The sequence below is a fragment of the Chelonia mydas genome, chromosome 22 (genome assembly GCF_015237465.2).
Source record: "Chelonia mydas isolate rCheMyd1 chromosome 22, rCheMyd1.pri.v2, whole genome shotgun sequence".
Classification (NCBI taxonomy): domain Eukaryota; kingdom Metazoa; phylum Chordata; order Testudines; family Cheloniidae; genus Chelonia; species Chelonia mydas.
In genome coordinates this window covers 15245904-15272852 of record NC_051262.2, presented here as the reverse complement: position 1 = coordinate 15272852, position 26949 = coordinate 15245904, and the positions used below count along the sequence as shown (strand labels likewise).

Genomic DNA, 26949 nt, shown 5'->3' with positions numbered 1-26949 from the left:
AACAGTGGGGCACTGAGGAAGGAAGGAATCCCACCTGAGAGATGGATAATTGGCCTAGGGATGAATTTTAAACATAATTAGTTATTAAGGGACAAAAGGCTTGTGCGGTGTTTGACGTGGAAGATGGCGCCTTCACAATATGTACGGAAAGAACTGCCGCAGCCTTCAAGGAAAACAGTCAGAAAATATAGGTAACCCAAACACGGTACAATACCTTGATCTCCCAACACACTCCATCTCGCTCCCTGATCCCACAGCTAGCCCCATGCTCTCCCAGCATGCTCCAGTGCACTCCCCTGATGTCCTAGCTTGCTCCCCTTAGACCAGTGGTTCCCACACTTGTTCCACGACTTGTGCAGGGAAAGCCCCTGCCAGGCCGGGCCGGTTTGTTTACCTGCCGCGTCCGCAGGTTTGGCCGATCGCGGCTCCCAGTGGCTGCGGTTCGCTGCTCCCGGCCAATGGGGGCTGCGGGAAGTGGCGGCCAGTACGTCCCTCGGCCCGTGCCACTTCCAGCGGCTCCCATTGGCCTGGAGGAGCGAACCGCAGCCACTGGGAGCTGCGATTGGCCGAACCTGCGGACAGGGCAGGTAAACAAACCGGCCTGGCTGGGGCTTTCCCTGCACAAGTGACGGAACAAGTTTGGGAACCACTGCCCTAGAGAATCATAGAACTGGAAGGGACCTCGAGAGGTCATCTAGTCCAGTCCCCTGCACTCAAAGCAGGACTGAGTATTACTCTGAGCTCACTCACTAACTCTCTCTAAAGGCTGCCTTAAATCCCTACAGCAGCCGAAGACCAACTTCTTTAAACATTTTGATACATGCAGAGAACAAGACGTGTAGCGCTTTCCACGTAAAGGCTGAGAAACTGGCTCAGGAGAGGAACCGAGCTGGAGAGATGCTCTCACTTATTTCCCTTCCCAAGTCCTCTATATATCGTAAGGTGGGAAAACCCAAGGAGAAGCTGCCACTTCTCGTGAGCTCTGTTGTTCAACAGATCTAAGAGCAGATTTCTTCCTTAAAGTGGAATGCAACCCAAGACCCCACAATGGCCGGCCAGGGCTCTGAGGAATAGTTTCCTGGACGGGTTACAGACAGGGCAATTCTAAGTATCTCCTGTGTTTGTTTTGACATACGGTTGTAATCTTCTTCAGCCACAGCCATGGGGAAGCTAATAAATGGCACTCAGTTTCTATGGCCCATGGACTCTACCTGGAGCTGGAAGAATTAATTATTGTAATTTCCTCAAGAGGTGTTGCCGGTCTTGAGAGTCAACACTCCCCCAATGTGCATCAACCCAGATGACAGACACAGGCTGAGAACTGCAGACACTAACGCTCCCCCTAATGAATCTCCGCAAGTCAGAGCCACTCTGTCACCGTCAGGTGCTCAGAGGCAAGTTGCCGACACCAGAGTGTAAGGGCTTGGCTACACTTGCGAGTTAGACTGCATTAAAGCAGCCCCGGGAGCCCTAGCTCACTCCCCGTCCACACTGGCAAGGCACGTAGAGCGCTCTGACTCCACAGATAGAGCGCGCCTGGTCCTCCACTTCGGCGAGAAGATTAACGCTTGGTGCGCCTTGGCTGAAACGCCCGGGCGTCAGCTGACATGCTCTCAGCCCCCCAAAAACCCACTCTCTCTGTGGCCATTGGAAGAGCTGCTAATGTGGCCACACCAGTGCGCTTGCAGCTGTCAGTGTGGACAGATTGCAGCGCTTTCCCTACTGCACTCTACAAAGGCGGGTTTAACTCAAAGCGCTCTACATCTGCGACTGTAGCCATGCCCTGAGCAACGCAAATGAAGCTGCAGTTGGAGCTTCTGTGACAACATTAATCTTGGGCAGAGACAGCCCAGGTCTCGTAACTGCTGCAGTGGGTCTGTTTAGTTCAAAGGGTCTGTCTTTAAAGGGATTCGGAGATTCATCCAAAGCAGTTTGACAGGACCTGTAGAGTTCCCTCTCTGACCCCATGGGTCACCCGATCTTTGGGGTGGAAGGAGCAGGATTAATTTTTATGATAATAAGTGAAGGAATAGATGATATTGGCTGCCCTGGAGGCCGAAGCCCTGCACGTCCTTGCCTAGCAAGGACAGCTGATGGGCCAGTCCAAGTGTAAACCAGGTGCTACTTCAAACCTAGTTTGGGGGAATCCGTTGTGGTATAAAGCAGCCGTGAGCCCCTTCTCCCGCCACCAACATGCAATCACCCTGGTGCAGAGCCACCAAAGGGAGCGTGCTGAGTGTGACCTAGCGGATACAGCACCAGAGTATTGCTCAGATAGACCTAACGTCTCTTTCTGGTTCAGCCAGGTGACCTTGGGCAAGTCACGCCACCACTCTGTGCCTCAGTTTCCCCTTCTGTACAATGGGGATAATAATACTGACCTCCTCTGTAAAGTGCTCTGAGACCTACTGAGGGAATGGGCTCTATAAGGGAGAGAGCCCAGCACATTCCTGCATCCCAACTATTCCCCAGACTGCAGCAAAGCTCACAGGGGTGACACAGGTCAGGGCAGCACAGCCCTCTGTCTCTGCAACGGAGCATGGACAAATTTAGCCCTAAATAGCTCCCCATCGCATTAAACTGGCCACTTGCTCCTAACTGGGGCTATGGTGGGCATCAGTGGCTTTCCCCTGCTTAGGGCTGCTGTGTATCATTTACCAAGAGCTGTGCTGGTACGAGTCAAGAATGGAAAGTGTTTCCTGGTCACTCTGCGATTATTGCTGCAACCCCCATTGCTGTGAGTCACGCACAGCTATTGTGTCTTTCTTCACTGCCCGTGGGCCTTTGTCATTCTCTGCCCTGCCAAGATAGGAAACTGGCTGAGATTAAAAAATACATCAAGGATACATCAAGGAATGGGAAAAGCAAGAGGCACAACCAATCACGTGTCTCTCACAGCCTGTGTGGCTCGGGCCCTTTGCTGAAGACAATGCCGGCTGCAGTCAGAGACCTTCGCATTCACATTATTGGGAGTGGAGAAGGGTGTTCAGAAGAGGGAGTCTGAGAAACCTGTTCAAACCGCAGCTCAACCCCAGCTTTAGGCTGCAATTCCTGTGGGACACAGAACAGGGAACATGGGAACAGGCCCCTCCCCCGCTCAGCGGCCCATGGACACATTAGCTTGGGAAATGATGGTTTTTCCATCTTAGTTCAGAATTCTTCCCCTCCTACAAAATGCCCAAGTTTTGTTAAGTTTTGCTTTAAAATGCTCCCCTTTTAGCTCACACTAAATGGTGGAGAAAGAGCCCACTCCTGGGCAAAAGGCAGCTTCCGTATTGGCAACTGAAAACATCGACTCGTAGGATTGCAAGGGACCTTGACAGGTCAGCTTGTCCAGTCCCCTGCACTGAGGCAGAACTAACTCACCCAATGGACAGAAAGCTGAGGCAGTCCCCACAAGAACAGGGCTTACCTCTTCCTCTGTACTGTAATAATAACAAGTCATCTGTACACAGGGGATTTCTAGCCTGTTTTCCTGACTAAAGGGGTATGTTCAGAGATGCATATGAGTCACCATCTGAACCTGTGAACTAAACCCCGAACCTGACCTTCCTGAGATTCCCCCATGAAATCAGGCCCAAAGGAACCCAGTAACTACGAGGCTGACCCAAGAGAACATCCAGCATGAGATCTGTGCACATGAGAGAAGCGGATTGCACTAAAATGAAAGGCTTTCGGCTTGTGAGTGTTCACAAGCAATAACTGGTTGCCTCTCTTGTGTGTAATGCAGTGTATTTTGGCCCTGATTCAGGAAGATGCTGAAGTACTTGCCTGCCTTTCATCACAGTCTCCTGAAAAGGAGGACAGTATCAGAGACTCTATGAAGTCCACTAAGAACTTTGCTATTGCTATTCAGTTTACATGGAAACTACTTCGATACTGCAGAGATGAGAAGCAGTAAAAATCCCCAAGGTACACAAGACAGCTAAGCAAATGAGCCATCATTTCAATGGGACTACTTATGCTTAGTTAGGCACCTGTTAAATGGCTTTCTGAATATGCCCCATTCAAAGCTGAAAACAGCAAATGTGGTTGTTTGTTTACTGGAGAAATCAAGACACATGATCTATGCAAGAAAGGATTTTTTTCTGCTCCGATCAGTAGTTCGGTTTATGAGTCCAAAGAATATCAGTAAAATTGATGTTGTAATAAAAGAAACATGCCTCTTCTTTACCCAGAAAAAATATCTGGTTTTGGCTTCCATTGGAAAACAGTGAAGCTACAATTAAAGGAAGCCTCCACATGGAGAGAAATTCAGTCAGTATCAGTGATGTTTCCCTGTTTTATAGACATGGCATTGGCCCACGAAGATTTGCTACAGGGAACAAAGGCTCATTTTATCCTTTATTGCAGCTAATTACTCTACCTTTTTATTACTGACCATGGTCTGCTCTTCCTCTTCATAACTACCCCGTGGGGAGATGGAATCCCTAATGCAATATGGTTTTGTTAGCAAGGTTTTTATTAATTCACAAAGTCAATTATCACAATATCTCAAAGATGAAGAGCTACGTCGTGTTCTTGTGGGGGCTGGCTCAGCTTTCTGTCCATTGGATGAGTTTGATCTTTTGTATTCTTGATTCTGTGTTTTTGAAACAGTTTATTTTTTTAGTGAAGCAATTACTCATTAAGCACATGGCAGTTCATTATAGCTGCACGCTAATTACGTGAGTCACGAATTGCCTCTGTAACTAAATAGCTCTCACACAACCTAGTGCATCACCATCAGGCACCTGCAAACAGTGGAGCAAAGAAGCCCAGGGTATTTATCCCAGAATTTACTTCTGCCCTCTGTGATAAGTGACATTGCACTGCATGGAACTGGACTCATCAATCCTGATCAGCTATAAAAAACAACTAATCTAGACCACAGTCCTGCAAACATGCACATGCTTAAATTTAAGTGCCTACTTATTCATAGGATTAAGGCTGTAAAGTTCACACTTACTGTAAAGCTCACTAGTCCTTACTCAGGTCTGGTCTACTGTCTGCACTACAGAGTTAGGTCAATGCAACACAGCTTACATCAACCTAACTATGGAAGCATCTACACTTCAATTTCAGTCCTGCCATCGTAACAGCCGTAACTACCCCGGCTTAATAACTCCACCTACACGAGCGGCGTAGAGTCAAGATCAAAGTAGTTAGTTTGATGCAGTGTCAGCCTAGACACTGCGTTATTTATGTCGACTGTTATTGCCTTTCAGGAGTCGTCCCACAGTGCCCCATGCTGACAGTACAATCGATACAAGTGCTCCTAGCGGGGACACACACCGCCAACACAAAGAGCAAAGTGTAGACATTGTGACAAAGTTCCTGCTCTACCTTGGTGGGTCTTGCGCTTATTGGTGGATTTGCTCGCCTTGGAGCTTCACGGCAGCCCTCAGCTTGGCCATTTCTCTGAATTCACAGTCCAGGTCGACTCCTCCTTTGTCTGACCAAGAGTTGGGAGGATTTGGGGCGAACCTGGGCCTGCCCTCTACTCCGGGTTCCAGCCCAGGGCCCTGTGGAATGCAGCTATCTAGACTGCCTCCTGGAACAGCTGTGCGACAGCTACAACTCCCTGGGCTACTTCCCCATGGCCTCCTCCCAACACCTTCTTTATCCTCACCATAGGACCTTCCTCCTGGTGTCTGATAATGCTTGTACGCCTCAGTCCTCCAACAGTCCGCGTTCTCACTCTCAGCTCCTAGTGCCTCTTGCTCCCAGCTCCTCACATGCACGCCACAAACTGAAGTGAGCTCCTTTTTAAACTCAGGTGCCCTGATTAGCTAGCCTTAATTGATTCTAGCAGCTTCTTGATTGGCTGCAGGTGTTCTAATCAGCCTGTCTTAATTGTCTTCAGAAGGTTCCTGATTGTTCTGGAACCTTCCCTGTTACCTTACCCAGGGGAAAGGGACCTACTCAACCTGGGGCTAATATATCTGCCTTCTATTACTCTCCTGTAGCCATCTGGCCCGACCCTGTCACAACATGCACAAGAGATGTCATTACTATTTAATTTTGTAGCATAGACATGGCCTTAGGCAAATGGTGCTGTAAGACTAACAGACTGGAGTAAGGGGACAGGATTGGATCTGTGTAAAAGCAGAAAATGTTATTAAACACACCAAGCCTTTTATGAACGTTGCACTTTCAAGTGTGCAGATGTACAAATCTAGCCTGCTTCTGACCCAGCCAGAACACAGATACAGAGTGCAGCTGTAAACTGGTATACAATATGATTGTTATGCCATCGTTAGCATTAGGGAAGTGTAATATTGGAATGAGGAGAGATTGCAAAAGCAGGAGATGGCTGTTAGTGAGCTGTAGACTGGATAACAATGAGCAACAGCCACAAGAATAAAGGGATTAAATTCTATTGCCTGCCACTTCAGAGATTCAGAGACCTTGACTAGACAAGAGAGGAAACCTGATTGTTCTTAGCACAGACTGCGTAGCTCAGTTAAATCCAATACAACAGGTTTTCATCTACACTTGCATTCACACACGTGCATCTGCGGGTTGTCCGGTTGCTCTGCATCTTCATGGGTCTCTCTGACTCTCTCACAATGTAACACCTCTAGTTATTCCAGTCCTGAGGTGTGGTTTTCCCATCATAATATACAAGTAACTTGCAATGAAGTCATCTCCTGCAACGGAATAGCTCAAGAGTAGAAAGACAAATCGAACAGCCTAATGCATCACCTGGCCCCCCTCCCCCCAGGGTTGTCCTCCCCCGACCCCACCAGCATCTCTACCAATCCTTTAATCCTTCATCATTAAGAGCGTGGTCTGGCTCTCCTCTTGTTTCCATCTCCTCTGCGTAACAGGCACTTTCAGGGCAAAAGGAGTTTAATATAGAACCATGAAAGAGGCAATTTTCTCGCCTTGCTTTGCACTCTCCATTTCCCCCCTGCTGCTTTTTGCACTTCCCTTGCAGGGCTGTCAGCACAGCCCCTTGGCAGGCTGTATTTAGCAGCTCGGCTGGTGGGGAGTGCTGCCCACCCTGAGATGCTATGGTACTGGAGCTCTTTTGTAGCTTCACGTCGTGTGTGCTCAGTCAGGCCCAGCAGGTTCTGGACTGGTGCAGTCCTGTTAGGGTTGGGTTTTGAAATCTTGGGGAGCTTGGCTCTTAGCAGCTTTGCTAACCTTTCCCATGAATGCATGGATTGCTTTCCTTTTTGGACCAGCACTCCTGCAGTTTCAGGCTACTTCATCTGTGATTTTGGGGGGTCCTTTATCTCAATAATGGGTAAATTCTGACCCATGGATGTCAACTGGGAATTTGAGTAAGAACCAAATAAAAACTGAGAAAGGAATAGAACTCCAGGATTTGCTCCCAAAATAATAATACTTCACACACACACACCTAGCACTGTATATTTTCCAAACACTAGGCAAACATGAACAACTTAATCTTCATACCTTGCCGCAGTGAAGTAGTCAGCATCACTATGCCCATTTAACAGATGGGGGAAACTGACACACAGAACCAGATTGCAGCTAGTGAAAACTGGCGTAGGAGCTGGCCCACAGAATGGAATAGCAGCTTGTGCAAGATTTCACAATGAGCTAGTGGCAAAGCCGAGACTAGAACCCAGTGGCTTGGCTTGCAGGCCCTTGTTTTAACTAATACGCCATTTTGTTTTGTTTTTGTAATATGCAAAGAAGTGATATGTTGCAGTCAGAACAATGGCTGGTGGTAAAGGCAGATCCTACGTGGATTTCTAAAACTATGGCACAATCTGGCCATCAACAAGTGAGGGGGCTGGGACAGAATCAAGCCTCACTAGTCAGTGAGTGATGGAGAATATCAGAGCTTTCATAGCAGGGATTGGCTGTGCAAATAACAGATTTTTCAGTTCATTAACAATTTCTAAAAATCGGGATTGTTATGGGTGGACCCAAAAAATCAACATTTTAAAAAATTTCTAGTGAATCAAAAAGTTGAAAATTTTTTATTTCCAGTTGAACAAAAGGTTTCATTTGACCTGAAACTAAATGTTTCATTTGAAGTAAAAATGTTTTGTTTTAATTTTGAGTCTTTTTAAACATCTATGAATTTTAAAAATAAAACGGACACACACTTTTCAAAACAAAAAGCCTGAAAAAGTTTGTTTCAAAAATGTTGCAACCAAATATTTAGATTTTTCTGAAGCTTTGCTTGTTTTTTGGAATTGAAAAAAAAAATCAAATTCAAAATGAATTTACAAAACATTTGGGTCTTGCTGAATCTGCATTTTTCACCCCAAAAAAGTTAAGGCCAAAAAATGTCCCTCAGCTCTAGCTGCTGGCTGTGAAACCTGCTGTACCCAATGGTGCTTTGACTGGCAAGAAAATTCATCATGATCCCTGCACGCACTACTCTCAGCAGCTCTCAGGAATCTCTTTAAATGCCCCCCACCCCCCCTCTTAGTTGCAGCTTGGGCATTAAGTGGCATCTGCAGCCAGCCCAGCTCTGCGATTAGGAGAGCGGCAGAGACTAAAGCCAGACATGCTGCTGCTGAAGCTAGGGCAGGGAGATAAACGTTATTGCCAAATAAATCCTCTAGTCTGGTAGCAGGGTTAGGTTTTTGTTTGTTTTCTTCCAAGGAAAATCAGCCTCCCTGATTCAAATGCAAGCAGCAAAGGGAAGGCTGGATCCTTCACCTTATTTTACAGACCTGTGTAGAGCATAAAAATCATGTGTTTGAGTTGTTCTAATCTGCTTGTTTTTACCACGCTGGGCACGCCATAAACCCACAGCGTCTGCATTTGGAGAGATGAAAGTAATCCTCAATAACGAGGCGGGAGGGGAGAGATAGAACTGCTGTATTGCTGAACCTTAGGTTGCAAGCTCTGCTGGGATTTCGCTTAGAAGCTGAGCTCCAGGCGGATTTGACAAGGTATAAGATGCAATCATGCAAAAAGGAGTTAAATGCTAGTCGTTGTACGAGTGCAGCTACATGCGTGAGTGCAGAGACAGAGCCTCTGGGCATGTCTAGACCAGGATAAAAGGTGCGTTTGGGGAACACATGAGCTACCATATCTAAATCCCTAGTAAGGGCAGAGCAATGAGCAGAGCGGAGCTGGTTGGTCAAGTGGAAGCCTAAAATGAAGCTAGGGATTACGTCTACCGCTTATTGTCAAAGTACACCTTGCCCTGTCTGCACTAGGGCTTTAACCCTTAAACAGTGTTAGCAAACAAACCCCTCTCATGCTAGTCTAGACAAGCTCTAAAAAGCAGGTACCTGGAATAGAGGATTCCATTGATGGAGCCCTAGAGCCCCAGAGAAACCCACTCTGAATTATGGGCCCAGCTCCTCGTCACCTTGCATGGCTTGCAGTCATTTACACTAGTACAAGCTACTGCAGGTGCAAAGCCTTATCATTCTCTTTCAATAACATTTTGCCCCCATTTGGTACCAGGGTAAACAAGTGCACAAGAGACAAGAGCAGTGATGAACGGCTTCCTTGGTTTTCCCGCTGCAGCCCCTGTTGAAAGATGACATTCCATCCCCTCGCTGACATGCTGAACATTGCCCATTTCTGACTCACATCGGGCTTGGGTGAAGCTTGGGTTCTGGGGGCGGGGGGATTTGTTTTCCTGTTGTAGTTTCAAATGGCCGCGTGATCTCGTCTGTTCTCCCACATTCCAGGTAGCACACCCCTTGAGTCTACCAAAAGCAGGGGGTATGTCCAGGCAGAACAAACCTGGCTGTTTCTGATCATTGCCGATGCTGTGCCCCTGCGGGTCTGCTGAATTCCCTAGCCCTGTCCAAAAGCTTCGTTGCTTTCAGTGAACGACAGCATGGAAGATGCGAGGTGGGAAAGGAGCTGCAACCCTGAGGGAGTTAATTAGGAATGTCACACTGAAGGCTTCACATGCCTGATCGGAATCAAATCTGTGTTCATAGAAACAAGGAAACTAAATAAAGATGGGAGCACCGTGGTTTCCATGGCTTTTTAGATATTCACCCATTGTAATGCACTGGTGGTGTTGCGTCTAGCAGACCAGCCAGTAGAGGATAACGGCCTACTGCTGCTACCAGCTAATGGTGTTACTCCTTTAGCTCAAGTGGGAGAGGTCTGGGATGGCGGTCCTCAGTTTGAATCCTGCTTTCGGCCCACGCAAGGGAGTCTCCGGCTAGGTCAACACTGCAGCCTATGTCGCTTAGGGGTGTGACTATTCCACCTCCCCAGGCGATATATGTTACACCAGCATAAGCGCATGTGTGCACAGCGCTATATTGGCAGGAGAATTTCTTCCACCAGCATAGCTTCCGCCGCTCTTGGAGGTGGGTTTTTTCTGCTAACAGAAGAGCTCTCTCCCGTCGGCAGAGAGCATCTTCCCCAATTGCGCTGCAGGGGCGCAGCTGTATCGGCGTCGCTGTGCCCCCGCAATGCTGGACACATGGGCCTGGCCTCAGCCTTAGCTGCTCTGTTCTCCATCACCTGCGCGGACTCCTCATCCAGGGAAACCACTACACAAGCTCTGGGCTCCGAGTGTTGCACAAGCTGCTCATCAGATCCCCAAGTGCACCTCAGTGCCCTGGGGGGCCTTTCTTCCAATATTCATCTCTCATTAATTTAATAGTGTTAGGTGAGAAAAGCTAAACAGGAGGCCGTTATGCCAATCGAACCAAAGTCAGGCTAAGAGAGGCTGCTGGGAAAGTCTCTGAAAGTAGAATGAAGGAATATTTGTTTAAGTTACAGAGAGTGAGAAAAAAGGGGAGGCCTGCATTCCTGCAGTTTTGCACCAGATGTGCTGGGAACAGTCCTTGAGATACAAAGGCGCTGTTTTCCACTCCCTGCTCTTGTGTTATATCTGTTGTAACTCCTCGTCTCCTGGTTGACACCCATACGGATAAGAAAGTTAGTGAAGCACTGCGATTTGCTAAAAGTTATCTACAATAAGGCGGGGGGGGGGGGGGGAAGATGTGCATGCATATAGAGAAAGAGGATTTTAACTAATATAGGGGGGTGGGCTGCTTTATGAATCGATCGGTGACGCGACAGGACTGTCTATAAAAACCTATGAGTTTTACTTAGAGGCTGGCTGGTTCTCTTTGGAGACGGGCTGCTCTCTATTGTTGTGTACACTCTTCAATAAAGAGCTTTGTGTTTGGACCTTGCTGGTGTTGCCTATCTCTCTCCGGTCAGACAACAAACCGCGCCATCTGGGGGTTCGAGTCCTCGACAATAGTATGGATTTGACTTGGAGCTGCCTTGCAATTTGTTTCCTCTCCACCACTCAGCATTTTAAGCTCAGCATGAATATTTTACACTGGAGGTAAAAGATGAAAAAGAGCAAGAGCTGCTGAGGCCTGCTGGTAATATCTAGCCCTTAACTTTGAAAAGCGCAAGGAAGGGGATTGGAATTGAGCTGATTCTCCTACCAAGGCTTTGTTCTTATTTGGCTGCCCCTTAAATGGCAATAGTAAAACTTCAAAGCAGGCCTGTGCTCTTAAGAGAACATAGTTGCTTCCTTCTGTCACGGTGGCAATGAAGCTGTAATATAATATACTCCTGGGGGAAGTCTGCGCCACTGCGCATGTGCAGAATTCATGACCCGCAGATTTCTTTGCTTCCCCGCAGAAAAATGGCTTTCTGATAGGGAAGAAAAGGGAAGCCGCAACAGTGGTCATGCGGCACTCCCCAGCAGCATGGGTGCATTGTTTTGGGCACCCGGAAAAGCCAGCAGAGAGGTAAATCACTGGGGAGGGGGAAGGGCTGGGGATGCCCAGTAGCTCCTACCCTGTGCCAGGCTAAGCTGCTAGTCCCGGCTGGGCTGAGGGAGACAGGACTTCCTCTTCCCCTGCAAGGAGCAGCCAGGGCTGGGTCAGACCACCCCCAGAAAACTCTCTGGCTGCATCATCTGCATCATCCCCTCACTTCCTGCCCCCATCACTCCTCAACCGTGGGGTGCAGGGGGCAGTGTACAGGGACCTGCTCCTCTGTCCATCCAACCCCTGTGCACCCAGACCCACCTCATGCCTAGATCACCCCACCAAGCCTCACCCCCTGTACCCAGAACCTTCCACAGACTCCCCCTGAACCCAAACCCACACCCTAACAAGCCTCATTCTCTGCATCCAGAGCCGCCCTGCACCAGACCCCCTTCCTGCACCCGCAAACCAAGACCCAACTCCCTGCATCTGGACCCCACCCCAGCACTGAGACCACCCCCTGCACTTGAGCCCCCACCCCAACAAACCTCACTCACCTGCACCACCCTGACTATCCCTCCACACCCAGATCCCCACCCCACTGAACCCCACCAAGCCCGCACCCAGACCTGCACCCCACCAAACCAGCACCTGGACCCCTCCTGCTGAGCACTCCACACCCAGACCCCCACTTGCTGAGCCCCAACCACCTACACCTGGACCCCCTGCAGTGTCCCATTGTGCCTGCACCCTGTTCATCCAGATCCCACCCTCACCAAGCCTCCTGCACTCAGATTGCCTGACACAGAACCCTATCAACCCACACCTGGATCAACCCACACACTAAGCCCCTCCACACTTGGATCCTGCCTGCCTGCCTACATCTAGTGTACTTGGCGTGGAGGGACAGGGCCCCAGGGTGTCTCTGGGGCAGGTCTGGTCCTTGCACTGTGTCAGGGTGGGGTGCAGCTTTACCACTGAGTCCATATCCCGGGCAGGGAGGTGGGCGGTGCAGGGTGATCTCCCACCTCTGTGAAGTCAGTGGCCTGTGCTCCCCACTACCATGCTGGAGCCTCCATATTTATTGACAAACAACATTTGCAGAAATTTGCAGAATTCTTAATTTTTTTGGCACAATATACATAAATATACAAAGCTGTGAGCAACCCCGCCCCACCCTGGACTGGGGATTGCTTTCAGATAAGAACTCAGAAGTTCAGCTGCATCTCTGACCCTATACAGACTGTAGGCTGTCTGAAGAGCAAGCTCTCGCCTGAGATCTCTGGCTGGAAACAATTTCTTGGGAGCATTTTGCCATTTCTACACTGGGGATTTACCCCAATTACAGCCAGGGACCCAGCTGCTTGAGTGAAAACAAGCGAAGCCTCTTTTCCTTTTCAGCATTGCCCTGTGTTGCTTTCCCACCAGCAAGGCTGGCACAGAGGGCCTGCTTTCCCAAAGCCTGTCCCTTTTGGGAAAATACCCCGGAAACCAGGGGCATCTGGTTCTGGCACAGAGCCAGTGCAATCAGCTGTTTGCTGCCTCTCCAGGAGCACTGGACACGGGGCATTCCAGGACTGGGGCAGGTCCAAGCCCTAGCTATTCTGCATGCTTGCCGTGGCACATACTGGCCATTAGACCAGGACCGGCTCTCGGCACCAGCAAAGCAAGCACGTGCTTGGGGCGGCATTGCGGCCATCCTTTTATTTTTTGCTTGGGCAGTTGCGCTCTCAGAGCTTGGGGCGGCAAAAACCCCAGAGCCGGCCCCTGCATTAGACTCTCAGCCCTGCTCTGTCCTCTACAAGGAGCCACCCCAGCCCCAGTGCTCCTTACCGGAGGAGACACAAACTGCCTCTGCTTGGTTCCTGCTCCAGTACGAGGCCGAGCTGACTTGCCCAAGCTTACAGAGAGTCTGTGGCACAGACGAGAAATTCAGGCCAGAGCTACTGAGTCCAGTATCTCAAGCCCAGTGCCTCCCTCCCCAATCTATTCTACAGCCAGAATCTTGTGGGCAGCTGTGTGCTGTCGCTATGCAGGGTATTTCCCGTCTGTTACCTGTACCAACAAATAAGGCTTTTTTCCCCCAAAAGGAGAAGGGAGGACTCCTGATTAGACCCATAACGAATCACAGAGGGGAAGGGTTTGATGCTGCACTCTGAACCAGATGAAAGGAAAGTAGCGGCTGACGGAAGAATAAAACTGAGTGAGCTGAGAAGAAAATGCCTGGCAGAAGGAAACAGCAAATGCCCTTTGATTCAACACTTCCTTCCATTTAATTCAACGGCAAACTAGTTCATATTTGCACTCCGGGATATAACGAGCTTTGCTTCATTACACAATAACAGGAAGAATTGCTTTTGGAAAAAGTATGCAATTTCATATGACAGGGAGAGACAGAGCACTAAAAGCTGTGGCAAATGCCGAGCTACCCGGGAATGGTGCAGGCAAGGGCTGTACAGTCTGGGTTTGGCACAGGCAAGGTTCCCCCTCAGGGCTTTGGCTACAGTCCACTATCTGACCTGCAGCCCCCCCCACCCTGCTATCACAGTTTCTCTCTCTCTCACACACACACACACACCATCCTTCATCTGCAGTCTCCATTTCCCCTGCTATCCCAGTCCTGGGTTCGCACGCAGACGCCTCGGCCAACAATCCTCTCCCGTAGCCTGCAGGCCAGGCCCCCTACTGTTCCAGTCCCTAGCTCCCCACACAGCTAGGCCCGTGCAGCTCAGTCAGCTCTGACCCACAGCACTTCCTCTTGTTCTAGTCCCAGGGCTTCATCCGAGCAGGGCTGTTCAGTTGTGGTGATCGTGATTTGGAGATGTAGCTGTTATTATTCCCAACCAGGATTGGAACCCTGTTGTGCTGTACAAAGCTATGGCCCCTGCTTACGATCTATGGCTCCAACCCTTCCAACATTCCTGCCTGTATTGAAATCAACGGGGGGAAAGTACATGTGAAAACGTAAGCACATGCATTTGCAGAACGCGGACCTAAGAGGACAGCAGGCACTGAGCTGAGCCCAACAAACGTTTGAAGTGTAAGTCCTCAGATCCGCCTCTTGGGCTGAAAAAGGCTGGCGCGGTAAGTCAGGAGGCTGCACGGTTTTCTGTCTGCAGCCTCTAACTCTGCCAGCTCTGTGCACCAATCGCACTGCTGCAGCCCAGCATGGATGGCTTCTCTGCAAGCGCTTATTTCCTCTGAATTTGCAGCGCCGCTCGGTGGCACATGGCGGGTCATGTTAAATTTCCATTCCCCAAATGAACGCTCCAGCCCTGAAGTCGCTGTGAGAATACCTCCTTCCAGTTACAGTCCCTACCAGCCCAATCAAATGAGCCACCTGTTCTCCCCTTAAATCCTCGCACTGAAAAGCTCAGGCTTAATTACGTCAGGCACTGAATGGTCTGTGAAAGGAGCACGGCATGTGTTATGCTGACCACAGATGCAGGACGAATCCTACAACTATCTCCTGATAAGAAAAAAACAAGAAAAGGAAAATCCAGAACCCAACATTGCCCCTTGCATTAGAATCAAAAACACTGCCGCTGTCATTTCAGACCTGTCAGAGGCATCTCAAATCTCTGTCCCTAAGGGGATGGGCAAGAAAATAAGTGATTTCAACTACAAAGAAGTCTTTCCTCCAGCTCTATCTATTCTGATAGGTTTTCTCCAAACACAGGGTGATTTTATTTATTTTAAATTTAATTTCTTTAATCCCTAGGACTGCAAGCGAGCAAATCACAGGGCAAATGCCATGTAGCGTTAGTGCCTTGTGGGGGAGTTTCCACCCCTGACAGAAGGCCCCTCACAGAAGTAAACATCAGAAACGCATCCAGGAGAAAGGAGATGAAAAGGTTTCAGTCTCTCTGAAGATCCAGATCTGAAAAGCAATCGCTGTAGAAAACTTCAAGCAAAATGTAGAAGAACTGCAGTATCACATACAGGGTTGAAAGCTGCTTTATCCCAAGCTGGCTGAGTTGATGTGCTGTGTATATTCACTCTCTCACACACATACATCTTTGAAGACTGACTTATTTGATTAAATGTGTCCCGAGGATCTGGAGATGGCAGGGATGGAAAACACCAAAGTTGTGACAGTTTGGATCAGCCGTTAGCCTCATGTTTAGGTTTGAGTCACTAGATCAGTGGTTCTTAACCTTTACTGCAGCCTGCACCCCTTTGCTTCTCAAAATATGTTCTCGCACCCCTTATCAAAAATTGTTGAAGTAGGTCAGTTCTTTAAATCTAGATATATTTTTTGTTTGTATATTACAGTAATCGTTAAAATGTATAATGTTAATAAATACGTAGGTTTGATGAAACAAAGTAGTTGTACTTACGTGCCTGTGCTTAATTTGTGTTTTCGATGATTTACCTTCTAAAAAATCTGGCATGTCTCACACCCCCAGAAAGGGCATCTCGCACCCCCAGGGGGTGTGTGCACCCCAGGTTAAGAACCACTGCACTAGAGCATGGGTTAAAGCTTCAAAAGACTAGAGTCTAAGTCTCTGTTCCAAAAGTGATTTAGGTACCTAGGAGCCTAAGTCTCACTGCAAGTCACTTTGAAAATGGGACTTAGGACTGGAACCGTTCGGGGTGATGAAGAACAGAAACAAGGTGCGTTGGCAGAGCTGTGTGTGGGTTCCTCGGGCCAGAAGAGCCAGAGATCAAGGGGGAGATACCTTGGTGGTGTTATACAATAGACCAACACTGATGTGGCAGAGGGTTGAGAATCAAGCTGAACTGGCATTGCTGGATGGGGGAGCCAGGACTGAAACAGCAGGGGGTGCATTGCAGGGCAATATTGAACTGTTTTGGATAGGCTGGTGTAGACCAGATCTGAGGTACACTGACAAGCTGCAGTGGGTGTCCCAGGACTGGAACAGTAGGGGTTGAGCAGGTGAAATTCCAGCACCCCTTTTCACAGAGGATATTTTGCAGTCAGCTCCTTGTGCTCCCCCACCCGGCTCAATACCCTCATCACACTCCCATGGGGGTGCGCCCCACTGTTTGAAAACCAGTGCTGTAGTGATAAAGAAAAGACCGCTTCTGCCAGTGCCTCTTTTCAGAGAGCTGCTGGCTCAGGAGGAGAAGGGCTGGAAATGTCAAAGGTGGACCCTATTGAGCTGGAATGAGCTCGGCTCTCAAGGACGAACCCCCAACCCCCATCCCTTGTTCTAGTCAGCTTGCTAATGAATCAGCAAGGAACTTTCAAGGGGCAGAAACCCTGAGATGAGAAGTGGTGCTAAAGGACAGGAGGAGTAGGTGCTTATCTGAGCATTAACTCCCTGTATTTGGAGAAATTTCTCCCTTCCATCACTGCCTCCCACCATGGTCTCAGCCCTCCTCCTGCCAGGCTCTGCAGTGAAGTTAGCGCTGACTGTACAGCAGTGGGAATTGTCGTCATGTCGTGCCATATATCCAGTGTGAGCAGTGACTGTGCTGAGGGATGTAGGGGAGTCAGCCCTGCTTGAAGGATGAGCCTGAGCTGCAAAGTTTGGGAGCAATCAAATCCAGGAGGTTTGGTTCCGTCAGTCCCAGGGCCAACTGCAGGGCTTGGCTCTGGATTCAAACCTCCCCAGAGTTAAAGTGAGTTCAGACCTAAGGGGTTTCGTCTGGGCCCACCTCTAGATTAAACACACACGACTTGGAAAAGAAAAGATGATCTTGTGGTTAAAGGACTGGACTGGGACTTAGATGATCCAGATTCAATTCCCAGCTCTGCCACAGACTGCCTGTATGACCTTAGTCACGTCACTTCAGCTCTCTGGGCCTCTGATCCCCAGCCATACAAAGGGGATAATGCTATGCTGGAAATTGTTAATGGCTGCCATCCAGTGAGTCTTTGGCCCAAAGACAATCACAGATCTGGTTAAAGCCAACGGGCATGCTAAGCACCCTTCTTCCAGGCTAAATAGAAGGAGCAATTAATCCCTTTTATGTAGTGAGACAGCTGGAAACAACAGAAGATACCACCGGAGGCAATGTGCTGCCTGGCCAAAAACAATTCCTGTTAGATTAACAGGAATTTTCCTGATTGCAAAAGCAGGGGCTAAGAGCATGTATGTGTGTTTAGAGACAGAAAGCCAGAAAAGCAGTAGTGACCATGACCCTGGACAGACACAGAACTCACTGAAGAGGCAGGCATGGGGGTTTCTGGACAAGGAAACTGTCTGCCTGAACACAGTAGCAATTAATAACAGAAAACAGGACTCTGTATACAAACACCAAATAAATACCTGGCTCACGTCATCAATTTCTCCTCCTAACGCAAACAACTCTGAAAGAAACCAAATATTGGCTAAGCACTCAGGCCAGAGAGACAACAGTAATAGCCCTTCCTTTCTCCAATCCTTTGTCTCTCATCTATTTAGATGGTAAGCTTATCAGAGCCTGGATTATGTCTCTCACTATGCTGGCTACAGAGCCGGGCACAATGGAACCCCAATCTGTTGGGGTCTCTTAGATTCTACTGTACTACAAATAAACATAAAAAACATGGTCAGAAATATTCTGAAAGCCAGGGGAGGGCAAACACTATTCTACTGAAGTGAGATCTGCTGGGAAGCTTTCCACAGAATGTACAGAGAGACTTTCTTACCAAACAATTCTTACCCTTTCAACACCATTTCTGAATTAGCTGCATGTGCTTGTGAATCAGGAGGAAAGTGACAAATGGCCGAGTTGCAGGAGAACTATAAATTGTGCGTTTGCTGCTGACGGCCCTGAGTTTGAGGAAAGAGTCTCTTATATGAGCAATAGCCAGATATGGGGGAAGACAGAATGAGACTATAAATACGAGAAGCGCAGAGAGGAAGAAATAAAGCTGACTTTCCAAACCCCACTCCAATTCCATTTATAGGAGAATTATATTCATATTCAAATCGCCCCAAATTTACTCCTTCTCTGATGCCAGCAAATGTGAGTCAAATGTACCTACAATTTGATATGACAAACAATCCTGTTCAAACCAGTTCCCTGCTGCAGCTTTCTCGTGGTGCCTTGTCCATGCTGGGGCAGATCGCAGAGGCACAGAACTACCGCTGCCCGGGACGGCCCTGGCCACACCTCCTCCTGTTTTTGACATGCCTCCTCCCTCCACTAGCCCAGAATAGGCCATGACAGGCATCACTGTCACAGGAGTATTCCCAGGAGAAAAGGTTTAGGACTATCCTACAGTCCCTGTGCAAAAAGGCCACAGGGCAATGAGTAGAGCCAATTGGCAAATGGAATTTCTATCCTCTGGGAAATCCAATACTCCAATATTTGCTTTAATTCAAAATCAGGAAAAAACGTAAAAATGAAAATTTTCAAAATGTTAAACTTTTGGATCTAGAAACGTTGAAACAAAAACATTTCGGTATTTTTGATCGAATTGAGAGGTCATCACAAAATGAAACATTTTCTTTCAAAACGTCACTCCTGGAAAATGTCATTGAAGTTAACATTTTCCAAGGGAGAATTCTGTTTTTTTGATAAAACCACATTTCCCAGCAAACTAACTTTTCACTGGGAAAAGTTTCAGCCAGCTCCAGAAATGATGAATCGAGTCATCGGTGTCTCTCTTGGCTAGGTCGTAAATTCTTCAAGTGAAGGACTGCCTGTGTTTAGTCTTGGCTACCACTGAGCGCGCTGTTGGCATTTAACAAATCAATATTCACCACAGCCTTAACTTTGTGAGAATGTGACAAGGATTTAGACTATTTCTTAGTCCTGCCACTAGATTTATTCTGGGTAGTTTTTATTTTGGATCATGAAATATTTATTGTATGCAGCGTTGCTGTAGTTAACAGGTAACATGTCAGAGCTTAGAGCAAAGCCTCTGTCCTACAGAAGAGTGGATGTGATAACAGTAATCACTGCACAGGATCACACTGTTCCAACAGCCACCTGAGAGAGCTGTATTTGCTATGGATATTTTGACAGCTGAAGATAATGTCAGCACCCGTTGCTTCAGTAACAAGGGAGTTCAAAATACCTTTGTGGGTTTGGAAATCATTCTGGAAATACAGTTGATAGCTACAGCGATCATCTACCATCTGAATGGCAGCAGGTAATGCAGATGGCCACAGTGGGGGGCGCAGGATAGCTGTAGGGAGCCTAGTTCCTTAAAAATAGGCAGATTCTCCTGCACACATCACTTTGGATCCCCTTTCCACAGTGTCTTGGCTACTTCCATCTGGCTGTCTCAGATGGAAAATAAGAGGACACGCTCCCAGACAGCAGCGAGGAATAGTAAGCAGGCAGCTGGTACGATTCTGCCCAAATTACAATAGTAGGGTAAGACGAGAGGCTGGAGCACACAGCATGGTCTCAGTGAGCACATAATTGCATGACCGTGCTGGACCCTAACACCGGGCAGCCAGCACCAATAAAAGGGCAGGATCGGGGATTGAACACACAGATTGGCTTTTAAAAAAAAAAAAAAAAGGAAAGGAAAGGAAAGCAAAGATTTTCCATGCTGCATTTTTGTTTGCTAACAAAATGGACACAGCCAGAAGCAACAAAGCTAGAGAGGTTGCCCGAGGCATCCCAGTGTAGGGCTTAATCAACTAAAGGTGAACTGAAACAACATTTGATTCAGGGCACCACCTTGTGCAGGCATTGACACCAGGGCAGAGTGGGTGTTAAATGTTACCAAATCAGACTGATAGTGATTGACAGGTGTCAATAACTCTACAAGGAGGCGGTGGCAGAGAATCAGGTGCTAGCTTCAGTTGGTTTTGAGTAGAGCTGGGTGGGAAATGGCTTTCCAGACAATGAAAGGCTTCAATATTAAAAAAAGAGCTATGTACTGCACTGGAGCGAAACCACAACCTTCCAGAATATGTCAGGGAACACCAGAGCAAGCGAGACAGCAAACCACGCCAGAAGCGCTCACTTGGGATGAGAGACTCCAGATTCAAGTGTCTCTGAATCAGGTCAAGCAAAGACCTGACTCTGTTTTCTCACACGCCCCAATGCTTAGTGCATTCATGTGGGCTTACTGTCTATCTGAGTCTCTCCTTCTCCCTGGCTTTGACCAGAAATTCTGTTTTGGACCTGAGCAGCCTGGCAACTGAAACTGACGTATGAAAAAAAAATCAATTATGAAGCACGAGCATTTTCCAACGAAAAACATTTTGTTGAAAAGTTCCCAACCAACTCTAGTTTTGAGTTCTGCAAGCACAAAACCACAGAGGGCCTGATTTTCAGTTAAGCCCTCTTTACCCACCCCCCAAAACTGATCCAATCTGAACGCAGCTATTTTGCCACCTGAGAAGTTTCACACACACCCCTCCCCAGAGATTTTATTTGCGAAAGTTCTGAGCAATTGGAAAACAGAAAGTTCTAAATAGAAATTGATTCAGAACTATCCCAATAGCTCACACTGGCCAGGACTGCTGCAAGAGGCAAAGGTGGTCTGGGGATACCAATCTTCATTCATTAAATCAAGAGCTGCAGAGTAAATAAGCCTGGTAGAATTCTCTGACATGAAACGCCCATCATGGAATGAAGCTGTCAGACGGTTACTCAATTCTGAATGCAGTTTAAAGGCCCTGGAAGGCAGAATGAGTTTTTGTTTTTATTACTTTCTTGATTCCTTTGAATAAATGTTGTTGTTTTTGTGCTGAACATATGATAGATTTGTCAAGAGACCAGGTATAATATTCATGCTGGTAGAAAATACACAGTATTTTATTGTCAAATTACATTCTATTTCATCAGCTCTGTCGCAGTACAAAGGAGGAAACAAATCACCTATTTGATCCCATCCAATCTCTTCCTCTTGTTTTTTTGCCAACTGTTCTAGCATTCCCTGCTCGCTGCTGCCTCTTAGTGAGCTGGCATTTAAAAAATATATACGTTTCACACTTTCCCATGGTAAGAAGCTGCTTAAATCAGTACAAATCTCACACTGGCCTTTCTTTGCAGAGTTGCTGGGCCATTTCTATGATAAATTGGTGGGGGAAGGGTGTATGTTTCTGGTGGGGTGGAAGTAAGTATGGAAAGGTTTTTAAAGATTTCCAAAGAAGCTGAAAATAAAGACACCCCGCAGAATTACTGCCTGGAATATCTATGTATCCTGGGAGCTTGAGCCGCATTCATCGGCCTTGGCGTGTAATAAAAGCCAAAAACATGGCCTGGATAAGCCTCCCTCATTCAAGCGACACCAAATCTGTCATCACCCTCCTAGAATTCAGCTCACACCCTGGGGAAACGGCCAGGTACAATCCCCCCACAAGCACTGGCGAAAGCTGATAAAGAACCAGGACAATGGAACAAGCCCCTTCTCTGGTGCAGTGCAACCGAACAGAGCCCAGAGGAAAGCAGCATTCTCCAGAAGCAGCTGCGCCTGCCAAGGAAGGGGCGAGCTGCTCTTTGTGGGGCTTTGTTAAAGCAGGTCTCTGTGAAAATACAACCCCTTGGCAGACTTTAGCGTTCCCTCAGCTCATCAGAAGTGAATGGCACAGCCATGCAGCTCCTCGCCCTGTTCCCTTCTCTTTCACAGAGGCACCGGGTCTCTTGGAAGATTTGGTATCATGATTATTTATATGAGTAGCAGCACATAGGGGCCCGGTAGAGGGAAATCAGGGCATTGCTGGATTGAGCACTGTGCAAATGCATAGGAAGAGAGAGTCCCTGCCCCAAAGAGCTTGCAGTCTAAATACACCAGATAGAGGGTTGGAGGGGAAATAGAGGCACAGAGATGGCAAATGACTTGCCCAAGATTGTACACCGGATCGGGGTAGCTATGAGACTAGAACCCAGGTCTCCTGACTCCCAGGCCAGCCAGTGCCTGGCCTACTAAGTGGAGTACACCATCGCTCTGTGACATACCAGGGCTGCCCCTTCCCTGTTCCTGCTCCCTCAGCACTCACACAGGTGACTGGCCCTGTCCCACCTCCAGCTGGCCCAGGGTGTGCTCCTTGCTGCTAGACTTGCTTAAGACAGGTTTGGCGGTGGCTAAGGAGGCGTGATACACTGTACCTCTCAGCAGGGCAGGCTGCCCTGAGGGTGCTGGGAGAGGACAGAACAATTCCTCTGATGTTCCATCCCCTCCGGCCTTTCCACCCACCAAGCTGATTTCAAAGGACAAAAGCGCCAGCCACTGAACGAGCCTCCAGCAGCCGACTGGCTTATGTAGCAGGCTTCCCGAGGCACAGTCCACCCGCAGCAGCGCACAGGTCTCATGTTTTATTCCGAGCTTTCAGCGCTGATCTGGGTTTAGGGTGTCAGCGCGGCTGAGTCACGTATAATCCTGGATAAACTACTTCAATTAAAATGAAAGAGCACTTCAAAGAGCCCCAAAAGCCAGCGCCACCCCTTGTCCCTATGCAGCGCCTTATCCAGCTTGCATTAAATAGCAAATAATCCCCAGGAAATGTGTTTGCCCTTGATCTCCCAGAAACAAGAGCCCGGTAATCACTGGGAATTTAATTGGTTTTCATTTAAATTACATTGCCTCCTTTGACAGGTTTAGCTTAAATTCAGTATACAAAAGCATGAAGTGCCACGTTCTCAGGACAGCTGGACAGACAGAGAGAGCTGCTTCCCCTTTTGTGCTACGCCAGCTAGCAGTCAGACTTGTATTCCTATACTCTCCCTTGAAGGGGCTGCAGGGGCAACGATCATGGAAATGATCCGAGTTTGAAATTACAGCCTCTTTAGGGAGGCTTTGCTAATTACGCTACCTGATGTTAGAGAGAAAGACGAGGCCAACCCAGAGAATTCCCTTTTGTATTGGGGGCGGGGGTGGGGGAGGGAGTTCCCCACATCTGAACCTACCACCTGGAGGGTTGCTTCTAGGTCAGTTCTAAACACAGAGCAGGGGGCTGTTTTGTTGAGAAAACAGCTGTTCATCGGCACTTATGAAGCCCCCTAGCACGGAGTCTGCAGAAAAAAGCCAAGGACAGAATGGACAAGGAGACTCCCCTCTGAATGCTAGAGCTGGAGGACTATGAGAGAAAACTTGCCCATGGTTAGGGTCTATGCCATAGATAATAGGCCCTCCCATGAGTAATGAGTCCAGGCCAGGCCATTTCTTCACTGCACAGTTAACCCAGATGCTTGGCAGCCGGGTGTGAGCACCCAGGTTAGCCTACCCTGGGTATAAGCATCCCACATCAAAGCCCTGCCTGCATTATTGTGTTCTCACTGTTTCTGCAGGCACCTGGGTGTATCTGGGGGTCTGCCCCATGGTCCTTTGTGCCCTGGGATTCTTCCCAGTCGATTGTGTCAATTGCAGGAGAACGTGTCAGTCCCTTCAGGGGAAATCCTGGGACAGCATTGGAGGACTATCTACATGACAGGAATTTTGCATGTATCCTCAGTGCAAAGTGGATGAGTTCCAGCCCACGTTAAAGCAGAGCCGGGATTCTAACCCACATCCCCAGCTGGTTCAGTTAGCCTGGGGTGAAAGCACCTCCACACCCAGGTTAGAGGTTTTCCAGGGCGCATGGTAGGAGCTAAATCTTGGGTAAGAGCTCAGGTTAACTGTGCAGTGAAGACATAACTCAGACAGCTGGTGGGCTCCATCACCAGCTCGAGGAAAACTAATGAGGCACCCCCAAATCAGTTCATAGCCCTTGCCTCAGGACTCGGCTTATTGTCCTACATAAACAAAAGGAACCATGGAGTGACAACATTAGGCAATGGTCCCATTCCCAATGTGGGGTGTGGGCTACCTGGCCACTGGCTGCTTAGTGGCCGGGCCTCCATTCAGCTGAAGGATGCTCAGAGCCCCCCCTCCCACCTGCCTGCCCCCTCGCAGTCCTCTACTGCGCTGCATGCCACCTGGAGTGTAGCGCATCCGCCTAGCCCTCTCCTGGTGCCAGGCACTCCATGGAGCTGGGCCTTCATCTGTATCCCCTAGCCAGGACTCATCAGACTGAATCACCTTACACCATCCAGCTGGGTCTGCTGTCTCCCAGCATCTGCCTACCGGGCTCCTCCCCAGGACCCGCTGCCCTGTTACAGAGACCACGCATGAGGACACCAGACACCACACATTGTGTTCATCAGCCAGGCAACTGGAGCCTGGAAGAACCACAGGGTTGGTCTGTATCCAGCAGCCTCAGCGGAGAGCCCAATTTATTACCCTTCGTAAACTCTCACAGAGAGCCTGACATTTTACATCTCTTCTTTACTGCACTGCTGGTACCACGGAGACACAGAGGAGCTGAGGCTCGGGGCCTGTCAAACCGGCACCTTGAGCCAATAGAAAGATTATCCAATGAAACACACAACCCACCGGGTGTTGGACACAACAGTAATGGCCCTGTGTCCTGGGGCATACTCACCCCCTGAGCACCCCCTCGGCCCACGATGCAGCATTGCAGGGATTCTTCCCACTCGAGGGCCCCCTTTTGTCAGCTGAGCTGTTTCTGCAGCAGTCTTCTTCTGGGCGACTCAGCCCTCCGGCCAGATCACGCTGAAAGTTCAGTCCCCTTCCAAGGTAACAAACGTCCAATTAAAGAGCAAACAAAATGTCTAAACAAATCATGCTGCTGCCCCTCTCCGGTCTGGTCTTCAGCCCATTTCCTGGGCTCAGCTCTTGCCCTTCTGGGCTACTATCAAGTCCTTCCAGCTCCGTTAGAAAGAGCTGACTCTCAGGGTGCCTTCTCTCAAGTCCTCTCATAGCCTGTGGTTTACTGAAGTTCCCTGCACATCACCTCTACTCCAGCAGGCTTGAGGGGCTCTTCTTTACTCCTTTTAACTGCACATTTCTTCTCACACAGTCTTCTCTCTGCAGACTCCTTTCCTATGGCATCCCTTCCCCAGCAGCTTCTCCCTGGGTCAGGGCTTCCTCCATAAACTTAAACTGCTCCCTGTGGTTCCACACTCCAGACTGATCCCTCTCAGCCCTTCTCATTAGGAGGCCCAGGTGCTCACCACCATACTAACACCTGACCCCATCCCTCCCCTCTGCAGGCTGGGAGGCAGTTGCTATGGCCCAGGAGGGGCTGGCTCCATTTGCCCTTAAAGGGGCTGCTCACCCTGTGATACCCAGCTGCAGTGGAAAGGGCATGCCTGGCAGTCCCAACACTCCTCTGCAGGAATCTTCTCTCTCATTTGTAGTATCTATTTTTCCTGTGGTGGTAAAGATCAGAAACCCCAGAGGAGACTATTGCAGAGAGCTGTCTCGTTCTGTCCGGTTTCCAGAGCGATCAATAAGTCCTGCAAGCCGTTTGGTCAGAGCCAGAGAGCAGAGCTGCAGCTCCTTCCCCTAGAGGATCTGCAAAAGAAAAATCAAAACCAGGTAGCAGGGGATTTCTGCCCAGTGGCCTTCCACGTTCCTTTGAATAAACACGCTGGATTCACATGCAGGACAGGCCTGCTACAGCCTGGAACCAGCACGTGTTGACTTCAGGACTGAGCAGCAGTCTGCCTGCTTCAGTCTCAAGTGACTGTTCAGGATAGCATGCTCCACAGGAGCTAATGGGAGTAATTAGGGCCCTAATGGAAAGCTGCCCCTACTTTGCTCAGCACAGTGGCTGCCTGGAGATGGCCACAGAGGAGGTTCTTGCCTCCTGGAGTACGTTAAGCCTGAGGTGCCTAATTAGAGTTCAGATACAATCTGCCAGTTTGCAAGATTTGGGCCTTGTCAGTTCTGAACCTGAGCTCCATCTGGAACCCAAATTCCATTTTAATCCTAATCCAGATCTAAAGGTGAACGCCTTCTCCGCAAACCAATTCTGTTGGTTACCTACTGCTGTGAAAGGCCACTAATATACTACTAGGACCAAGTTCCAAGGTTCCTGCTTTAATTCTGCCTTGCAGAAAAGAATCCAACTAAACCACTTTGTGATCGCCTATTGATACCCAGGCTGCAAATAGAGCCACAGTTTTCTGATTGATTTAACGCTTTTTATTGTGAGTTTACTCTGCCATGGGACTATTTGTTTGTCTATATAAAAGAAATTACCTGGAAAAAACTGCACTGATCAAAGTCCCACAGGAGATTAGATAGGATTGGAGGCTCCGGGTCTGCAGTAAGGATGATGCTGATGATTTATCATTTGTGTTGGGTAACAGCTAGGAGCCCCAGGCATGAAGCTAGGCACTGTACAAACACAGATCTAAAAGATAGTCCATGCCCCAAAGAACTTACAATCTAAGTATAAGGTGGATACAGGCAGAAACACGAGGAAACAATGAGACAGTACTGGTCAGCATGATAGGAATATCCAGAAGGAAATAACGTCACAAAGGCGACAGTGGCAGGTATCAGGTTAAACAAAAGTTGGTCATTTAAGATATACAGCCTAAAGGCCAAACTACGAATCTTCAGCTCAAATATTATTTCCATTTTAACCTACAGCTGTGAAAGCATCCA

The 26949-nt window shown here is 48.5% G+C and overlaps 1 long non-coding RNA gene across 1 annotated transcript in view; it reads right to left on the bottom strand.

The window, feature by feature from the left end:
- The window catches only part of LOC122463579, a 55367-nt gene extending 29308 nt beyond the window's left edge, over positions 1 to 26059 (bottom strand). The window contains exon 1 of the long non-coding RNA XR_006287059.1: positions 24914 to 26059. This is a non-coding gene — a long non-coding RNA (uncharacterized LOC122463579). The remainder of the gene's footprint in view (positions 1 to 24913) is intronic.
- Between the last annotated feature and the right edge of the window lie 890 nt (positions 26060 to 26949).